Genomic DNA, 9,553 nt, shown 5'->3' with positions numbered 1-9,553 from the left:
CCTGGCTATGCGATCAGAAATCACCCCAGGCTTGGAGGGGCCTTATGGGACGCTGGGGGATCGAACAGCAGTCCATCCTAGGTTAGCGTTTGCAAGGCAGATGCCTTACCTCTGGTGCCACCTCTCCAGCCCCAATCTTTTAGTAAAATGTATTCAACATGCATATTGCTCCCTAAATGAGGAATGATTGAAAGATGCTGTATAGATACTTCTGTATTTCAGCTATATGTGTTATATTTTAACTTAGTACATATGCAACCCTTTCTCACATATTTTTGTATTGATTTAGCATTTTCTTTTTCTCCCCTCTTTTTTTTCTTTTTTTTTCTTTATTTAAACATCTTGATTACATATATGGTTATGATTAGGTTTCAGTCACGTTAAGAACACCCCCTTCACCAGTGCAACATTCCCACCACCAATGTCCCAAATCTCCTCCATCCCACCCCACCCACACCTGTATTCCAGACAGGCTTTTCATGATTTAGCATTTTCATGTCGTCAGTTCAGAATATTAATTTTTACTTCTTTGATTTTTTTGGATCCCCAATTCTGCTCTTGATTATCTTGGTGATACTAGATAGTATTACTTTACTTTTCTTACCTGTCTATAACATAAAAGTTTATTTTATAAAATTGTTTTTAAGAATTCAAATATTTTTTTTCTTTTTGTAAGAGAATTTACAAAGACATTAAAATCTGCGTCAGCATTAAGATAATGTCTCCTTTCATTTTTAAGGTATTAGCTTAGAAGTTTAGTTTAGAAATTTAAAGTTTAAACTTTAAATTTAGAAAGTTAAATTTTCTAAGGAGTTAAAGTTAAATGTGTTTTTAATATTCATTAATAGATTTTAAATATATTAGTGGTAATCAAAAATGTAAAATAGATATTTCAAATATAATATTCATGCCTAAATAGCTTTACATATAAATTATGAACATGAATTCTTTACAAAGTTCTAGATAATAGAGGTATTATTTCATAATACAGATATATATGTCTCATAATTAAAACTAAATGAAGTTATCTTAAATAATTGAGTTTGATTTATATAACTGTGAAGTTGCAGACTGATTAACCTGCGTTATTTTGACAGAAATGTGATTCCATTTGTGGGATGACTTATACAGATAGATTTTATGCATACAACAAATATGTTTTTAGTGACCTTTCGAAAAGTAGTATAACCTGGTACCTCTAATTCCTTCAAGACATGAACTGAGGTCTTCTTCCCTGATTCCCATCACTTACATTCAGAGGAGTCTTTGCTCATTTTGTTACATGCCTGGAATTTTAGCCAATGTATTTTTGTTTGCTTTCCTATTTCTTTTATTTTTGTTGGTTTAAGTGTGCCCTGAGATTATTTAAGAATAAAGCAATGAATGAATTGGAAGTTAAAATTAAAAGCACCTTAGAACTTTGCCTAACCTCAAACTCCCTGTTCCACTACCATTTTTGCTCCCAAAAAAGTGTCTTACTGATTAAAAAAAAAAAAAAAAAACGTATTCCCCAACACCTGGATACAAATCTCAGGGTTCTGTTTTCTTAGCTCTCCCTTTTCTTCATAGTCCATTCATGAAAAGGGAAAGAATCCCACTTTAAAAGCATGGGAAAATCCAGGAAAAGGAAATTATAATACAATGCAATGAAGTGAGGTGTTCATAGTTTGAGGTTTCAAATAATGGGAAAAGATATTGGTGCCCTAGGAATTAGACCTAGCAACCTGGTAGTACTCTACTTGCAAATAGTCACTTCTTGTTTGTCTTTCTGGCAAGTTGCAGAAACACACCTGCACCAGGTACTTTTCAGGTTCAAGCTACTGATTAGCCTATAGTTCACTCTCATCTCTTAGGATTATTAATAGAACATATAAATGTTTTTATTTTTTTTGGTTAGGAGCAAAAGATTTGGCCTTCTTGTGACCCAAATTTATCATGGTTCTTAAAGTCTTCTAAGTGATTAAGTGTCAACTTTTGAGTGACACAATGTCTAAAATAAAGACAGACATCAAGTTGTAGACTCTTTATAAAGAAAGCATATATAACCATTGACTGTCTTAATCTTTAAAAAATGTGAATTCTATTAAATGGACATAATTATTAAAATTTCCACCAGCACATAATAGTTATTGTGCTTCAATTATTGTAACTTGACCTAAAAAAGCTGCATACTCATCTAAACACTTAAAATGAAATTTAGTTTAGATTCACATATTAAATATGGGTGGTGGTTTTCAATATTCTTTCCTCAATACAACTAAACATCTCTTTTACAAAGTAAAAATAAAGAACCTTTTTAATATGTGAGAAAAAACTATGCTATATAAATATAACTATAGTATCATTTTCAAATTAATTATGGAGAAAATGAAACCACTTTATGAAATAAAGATTTTAAGTTAGGGTTTGTAAATTACCACTTTAGGATCTGATTTACTCACTATTTTTGATGTCCAGAAAATCCTGACTTATAAAAACAAGTTATAATTGGCATTGTTTAAAAATACATGTTTTCTGAAATTTTATAAAGACATTTATAATGCAAAATGTATAATTTTATAGATAGTATTGTTTGTAAATTTTTAATTCATAAAGCTCAAAAGAAAAGCTTATTAAAGGAATGCCAATAAAATTAATGTGGCAACACGATGTATGTATTACTGGTTTCCAATGTAGTAAATTTCGCTTAATGTGTAACTTAACATGACTGTGGAATGATAAAAAAAATATATTTAAAACTCAAAGTTCAAATAGTTGAGAATTCCCCAATTTCTTCTGCAAAAAGTAAGAGGAGCATAGTTTGCAAAATATTATTCAATAATCAATTAGGCTAAGATCAAAGTATTTAGAGGATTAGCAAACATTTTACTTATAATCACCCACCCTCTGCACCTTAATTCTAAAAGACAAATCTGGAACTCATTGAATCAAGAAATGATCTTGATGCCTCAGCTATAACTGTGACCTTTTCCTCTGGTAAACTTAGATGACTGGTAGAAAGGAAATGATTTTTTGTGTTACAGAAATTTATGTAGGATGAGGGAATAAAGATAGAGACCCTAAAGATAATAATTCACACATCCCAGAGTTGTGTAATCCAAAAGTTGCAAATTATGTTTTGTTTGATATTGTAACATATGTTTCCCAGACTCCTGCACAGAAATATGGTTATTTGGATTTTATTGTTTGTTCTGTTTTCTTTTGTTCTGAGAATTTGGTAGAGATGCTGTAGATAAGATAAGACATTTTAAGATACATCCAACGGGATTTGCAAATATGTAAAGTCACTTCACTTTGGTCACTGCAAAGCTGTTTTCTTTCAGTTTCCTTCTTATAAAAGTAACATCAAAAAGTAATTTTGGGAGGCGGGAGAGATAGCACAGCAGCGTTTGCCTTGCAAGCAGCCGATCCAGGACCTAAGGTGGTTGGTTCGAATCCCCGTGTTCCATATGGGTCCCCCGTGCCCGCCAGGAGCAACTTCTGAGCATAGAGCCAGGAGTAACCCCTGAGTGCAGCTGGGTGTGACCCCCCCCAAACAAATGGTATTTTTGGCCTCATCAGTAGATTTTGTTTAAGAAAGTTTAAAGTCCTACATAGAAAATAAGCGCTGTAAAATGAGGTACTATCTTTCCAGCCCCATATTTCCTATGTAGGATTCTGGCCCAGTTCTGATCTGCTGTATCACATAAGTTCTCTGAGTCCCACCAGAAGTAATCCAAAGTGCAAGGTCAAGATTAACACCTGAGCACTACTGGGTATGGCCTAAAAATAAAAAATTTTAAAAAAAGAAGGAAAAAAAATACTTTAGATTCATTTGTTAAACAGAAGAAACAGTAGGTACCTAGTGGAGTCTTTATAATGAATCCAACCAAGACTTGATGTCCAATTTAAGTGAAAATTCAGTTTCTTACAAAAGAACTTTAAAGCTATTACTCTAGAAGTTCTGATCAAAATTGTAATGATCTGCAAGAGACCTTTGCCTTCTCAGGGAAGGTGGTTTGGCTTGCAATAAATAATCTTTCTTTACTTTGCCAGTAACCTAGTCCAGCTCTTTTTCTTTTTAATCACAAAAACCTATTTTGTACAATCTCCTCATAGGGCCTATCTATTTGCTGAATGGTACACTGTCCATTCATGATCTTTGAATAAGCTAGCTTGATGTTCGATTTATTTGGATGAATTTTTAAAAAACAATTTGCCTTGTTGGATTATGAAATCCAAGTAAATAGGGCTTTATATCTGGCCAGGTCATCATTGCATTTTATTTTCAGCACATTACATGGTCAGAATATGTGTCTGATAAATATTTTTAAAATGAATCACTGCTACAATTTAATTACCTATTGATTTCATCCCTGGTAGGTGAGAACTCAGAGGTTTGGGAGTATATATCCACTGTAATGAAGACAGATGCAAACTGCTCCAGAGGAGTCAAATTTGTAAGGTTTATGCTACATTTAAACCAACTACAATATGATGTGTAACCTTATCTTACTATTTTTAGTTCCGTGCTGCTTAATATCTTAATGCTAAATCTACACAAGCCTCCACATTTGCTGAACTGATGATAGATTTAGTATTGCATACAACTGCTGTAGGCCATATAAAATGAAAAAAATATGGTCACACAGATGGTACTATCCTGTAATAAAATCGGTGAAAACTCAAAATATTTTTAACTAGTGCATTTGGTATACAATTTGTTTATTTTTAATGCATAGTAAGGAATATCTTCATCACAGGTGAAATATATAAAACATCAAGCGAATTAGCTATGCTAACTTTATATACTTTACAGATATTTCAAATAAGTAAGCATGTATTAGTATTACTGGTAATTAGGTGTATCATTGCTTAAAAAAAGAGAACATTAAGACAAAGCTTATCAGTATGTGCACAAGAATAAGTTTCTCAAATACAATAAATATCTATCAGAACTTCATAATATAAAGATTCATCCCTGATAATTTCCCCAAATATACCATTTAATCTATGAAGGAATGTGTTGATTTAATTTTGTATATGGAAGGATTGAACAAAATGACCACTTATCTCTTATGCTCTTATCTTTTTTGCTGGTTTTTTTTTTTGGAGTCTTCTCCATCTTATTTATTTATATTTATTATACTGCTAAAACATTATCATAGGCTTCAAATGTATTTCAAAAGAAACATGCTAACAGCAAACCAAAAATTAATCATAGGTCTCCCTTTCACAATAGGGATTATTTTGGGTGGTCACACCAGCGGCACAGGGGGTACTCCTGGCTCTGTGGTCAGAAATCACTCCTGGAAAGTTGGGGGATCATATGGGGTGTCGGGATTTGAACCCTGCTATCTCTCCAGCCTCTCATAATTGGGGTCTTAAGCAGTTAATCAGAAATTGTCTGATCTATACTAATTAGATAATCTTTCTGATAGTCTCTGCCATCTGCAAAAGCAGAAATTTTGTTTTGTTTTGTTTTTGTTTTTTGGCCCACACCTGGGGTGCTCAATGGTTACTCCTGGCTCTGTATTAAGAAGACCATATGGGATACCAGGAATTGACCCTAGTCGACCACTTGCAAGGCTAAAGCCCTTGTGCTATAGCTCTGGCCCATCTTCTTTTCTTCATCTTTTTCTTCTTCCTCTTCCTTTTTCTTTCTTTTCTAGCCTCAAACTAATTCCATGCTAGGAATACTTACTCCCCTAAACCCATGTGATGCAGACATAATGTCTCCTAATATTGTCAGACAGTTTTTAGGTTAAAAAATTCTCTTGGTAAAATCTGCCATTTACTACTATGGATATTGAAGTAAATATGGAACCCTGCATACAGGATATACAGGTATACCCTATACAAAATAAAAAAACATTTCTTTTGGATTGATTTAAGTCCTATAAATGAAAAAACAGCACTTTAAAGCACTTAGATAAAATGGGGGGATATCTTTTTTTGTTTAGATAGGAATTCCTAAATATAAAAATATAAAAATCAAAAGATCAATAATTTTTATTAAGATATATATACAGCAAATATATAAGGGAAGAAAAACACATACCACAAAATTTTGTTTGCTTATAGTTTTTTGTTTGTTTTGTTTTATTTTGGGTTCACATCCAATTGTATTCAGGCTTACTCCTGAATGATCCAGAGATCATTCCTGGTGATATTCAGGGTACTGCAACGGATGCTGGGAATTGAATTCAGGCTGGTCATGTGCAAAGCCAAAACCTGCTATATTATGTCACTTTGGCCCAGAAATCACAAGGTTTAAAAAAATTATTGCAAAATAAACCAAATGAATATGAGAATATCACTTCATTGACTATTTAAAAAATTTGAGTTATACAAGAGATTAAAGAACAAAATAATGAGTAATTTCTCAAAGAGTAATTGTAGGTAGAAAACCTTATATAATTATTAAAGTATGCTCAATATTAGTATTAACTAGAAAGATACAAATTAAAACCACATTAAATATATCATATTCTTTTTTGGGCAAATGAACATGTGTTTACTGGGGATTGTATACTTTGGTTGTGGTGTTCAGTGGGAATCACACACCTGTGATTTTTCACCTGTTGTGAATAAAAAAAAATAGAATATTCTGCTGCAGTGTGTTGAGATTCTAAAGAGCAGAGCTTTAGGAATATTGGCTTAGCATTATGTGGGCATCAATAGGAATAAATCAAACTTTGGATTTCATATTTGCAAGACAGATCTTTTTGCCTTTGTGCCATCCTTGGTACCCAATAAAATTATTCTAAAGTCTTCACTATTAGTTATGTCAAACAACGGCCAATATAATAAGTTGGATTTTATTTTGGTAAGTAGTCTATGAAACTCTTTAAGAAAACACTAAATAGGGGGCTGGGCATGGTGGCGTGAGAGGTAAGGTGTCTGCCTTGCCAGCCTAGAATGGACCACGGTTCGATCCCCAGCATCCCATATGGTCCCCCCAAGCCAGGGGCAATTTCTGAGTGCATAGCCAGGAGTAAACCCCTGAGCGTTACCGGGTGTGGCCCAAAAACCAAAAAACCAAAAAAAAAGAAAGAAAGAAAACACTAAATATTTTCTAATGATGTAGGTCGAGATGAATTGGATGATATCCTAATATCCTGCTTTGATTTTGTGAGATGTTAGTTACTTATTAAGTTTGATTTTCTTTTATATTAAGTGAAGAACAGTGATAATACCAGTTCATATAGAGCTTAATGTTTACAAAACATAATATCATCATGTCCAGTTTTAAAATATGAAATTACCTTGAAAATAAGCTATAAAAATAAATAGTAGCTTCAGAATAATAGATATTCTTGAATGAGTAATGGGAATTTTTTTTTTTTTGGTTTTTGGGCCACACCCGTTTGACGCTCAGGGGTTACTCCTGGCTATGTGCTCAGAAATCGCCCCTGGCTTGGGGGGACCATATGGGACGCCGGGGGATCGAACCGCGGTCCGTTCCTTGGCTAGCGCTTGTAAGGCAGACACCTTACCTCTAGCGCCACCTTCCTGGCCCCGAGTAATGGGAATTTTAACAATGTAGATGATCCTTATTTGGTAATGTGATGATATGAAATATTTACTTAATATAAGGAATTTTTTAAATGACAACATATAAATAGGAGATAAAAAATAAAGAGAAATAAAGAACTGGAAAAAGGAGAGTTCATTAGCAGTTAATTGTGACTATTATTGTATCACCAATAAAGTTGTTAATACAATAGAAGAAGCTTTAGTATGCTCTTTTTTTTTAAGATAGTAAATGCACTAGAAAAAGTGTGTGTGTGTGTGTGTGTGAGAGAGAGAGAGAGAGAGAGAGAGAGAGAGAGAGAGAGAGAGAGAGAGAGAGAGAGAGAGAGACCTCACCCCTGAAGTATTTTGGCATAGGTTCAACTCCAGGTTGTTTAACCCCTTAGACATTCTCTGTGGTCCCAGTAACAGTTCTTCACTATCACATTTGTTGCTGTCGGGTTTCTGTAGTTGTAGATTCTGGTTTCTGTACAGGTCCTATGTTAAAGGTTTCTTGTTTCTGGTTTTGACTCACCATTAGGTAGAATTACAGAGAATCCTGCCCTAAAAGCAGACTATTGCTGTTCCTAGGTTGTCATGGTGTCATAAGTACCATCTTTGGAGCAAGTCAGTGCCATGGTGGTAGTGGATCCTTCCTTTTTAGCCTTCTTATTCCTGGTGATGCTGTAGGAAAACCATGTTTTGCTTCAGCAGATGGTGTTCATGGTTTCAAGAGTGAATGGTCAATATCCAATCAGCTGAAGTCTAAGCCAAGTCACTATGCCAGGTGTTTAGGGCGTAAGGTCCCACTGCAGTTTAAAAATGTTGTGTTCCTATCTCTATTATATAAGAACTTGTTTGCATATGTAATCTTTTCCCATTTTAATGTGCCTATGCAAAAAGGAACAATGCCACAAGGTATACTGCTGCTGATGCGGGGGGGGGGGGGGGGGGGAGTGTCAAGGTATCAAGACCAGCAATCCCCATAACCTTTTTCTTAAGTGGCCTCCTGAAAAAACACTTGTCTACTAGACTTCCACACTAAAGGCATTCTGAGGATGGGGGAAATTGCAGAAGATATTCGGTCACAGTTGTGCTTATTAAAGGAATGTAACTAAAGAAATATTCAGAGGAGATTTATATGTCCTTTTTAAGTCGTTTGAAGTAGGCGGGGAAGGAGTAAGATCCTTACTTACTTACAACCAGCTGTGAGTTTGGTTTTTTGGAGTCTACAGAGGATGGCTCCCAGCAGTCACAAATCAGGGAGTATCCTCAAGCGGGGGCTTTTTAGCTCCCAAAACTGGTAGCAAGCAAAAGTCCAGATCTACCAGTCCTTTTGACCATAGTTCCATTGTCAACTTACAATGCAGAAGGGATCCTGAATCAGAACATTTCACCTAAGCTACTCTTAGGTTCCTGGTGTATAAAAACTGTAACATAGTCATTTGTATTGTTTTAAGCTGCTAATTCTTAGAGTACTGAAATATACAGTAATAAATGATGGATACAAACATCTTATATGTTTCTTCTATTTGTGCTCTGATATTATTAGAATCCTGAGTAACGTGAATTGTAGAAGGGGCTATCTGAACCAATTTAACAGAGAATCATTAAGGAGAATTAAATAGTAGGAATTTTAAACGTTATGTTTTGGACATTTTTTAAATAGAAATAAATAACTAAGAAATTAGTACCTATAACTATTGCATCCAAAATCTAAAACAAATGGTATTAACTTTGAGCCAAAGTAGTGGATATAGGATAGGAGCTCCTTAAGGGACTATTGGCAAAAGCTAGGCAAGTCAGTAAAGAAATTGTTTATTTAATCTGGAAGATGTCTTTCTGCCCTGTTATGTAGAGGAATATTTGACAGTGGTGTAATTAGTGACAATATGAGAGAGAAAAAGTATATCTAAAAATATCAACAGGTCTATTTTACATATATTTGATCACTAAAATGAGATAAAGAAGGAACTATTCCATAATCAAGCAGTATAGGTCAGCAGACATTTTATGTAATGAACCAGACAATACTTACTTTAGGCTTTTCAACTATAAC

This window comes from Suncus etruscus, chromosome 2 (genome assembly GCF_024139225.1).
Source record: "Suncus etruscus isolate mSunEtr1 chromosome 2, mSunEtr1.pri.cur, whole genome shotgun sequence".
NCBI classification, from domain to species: Eukaryota; Metazoa; Chordata; class Mammalia; order Eulipotyphla; family Soricidae; genus Suncus; species Suncus etruscus.
The sequence above is the reverse complement of the archived record's forward strand: the minus strand, read 5'-3'. Positions refer to the sequence as shown.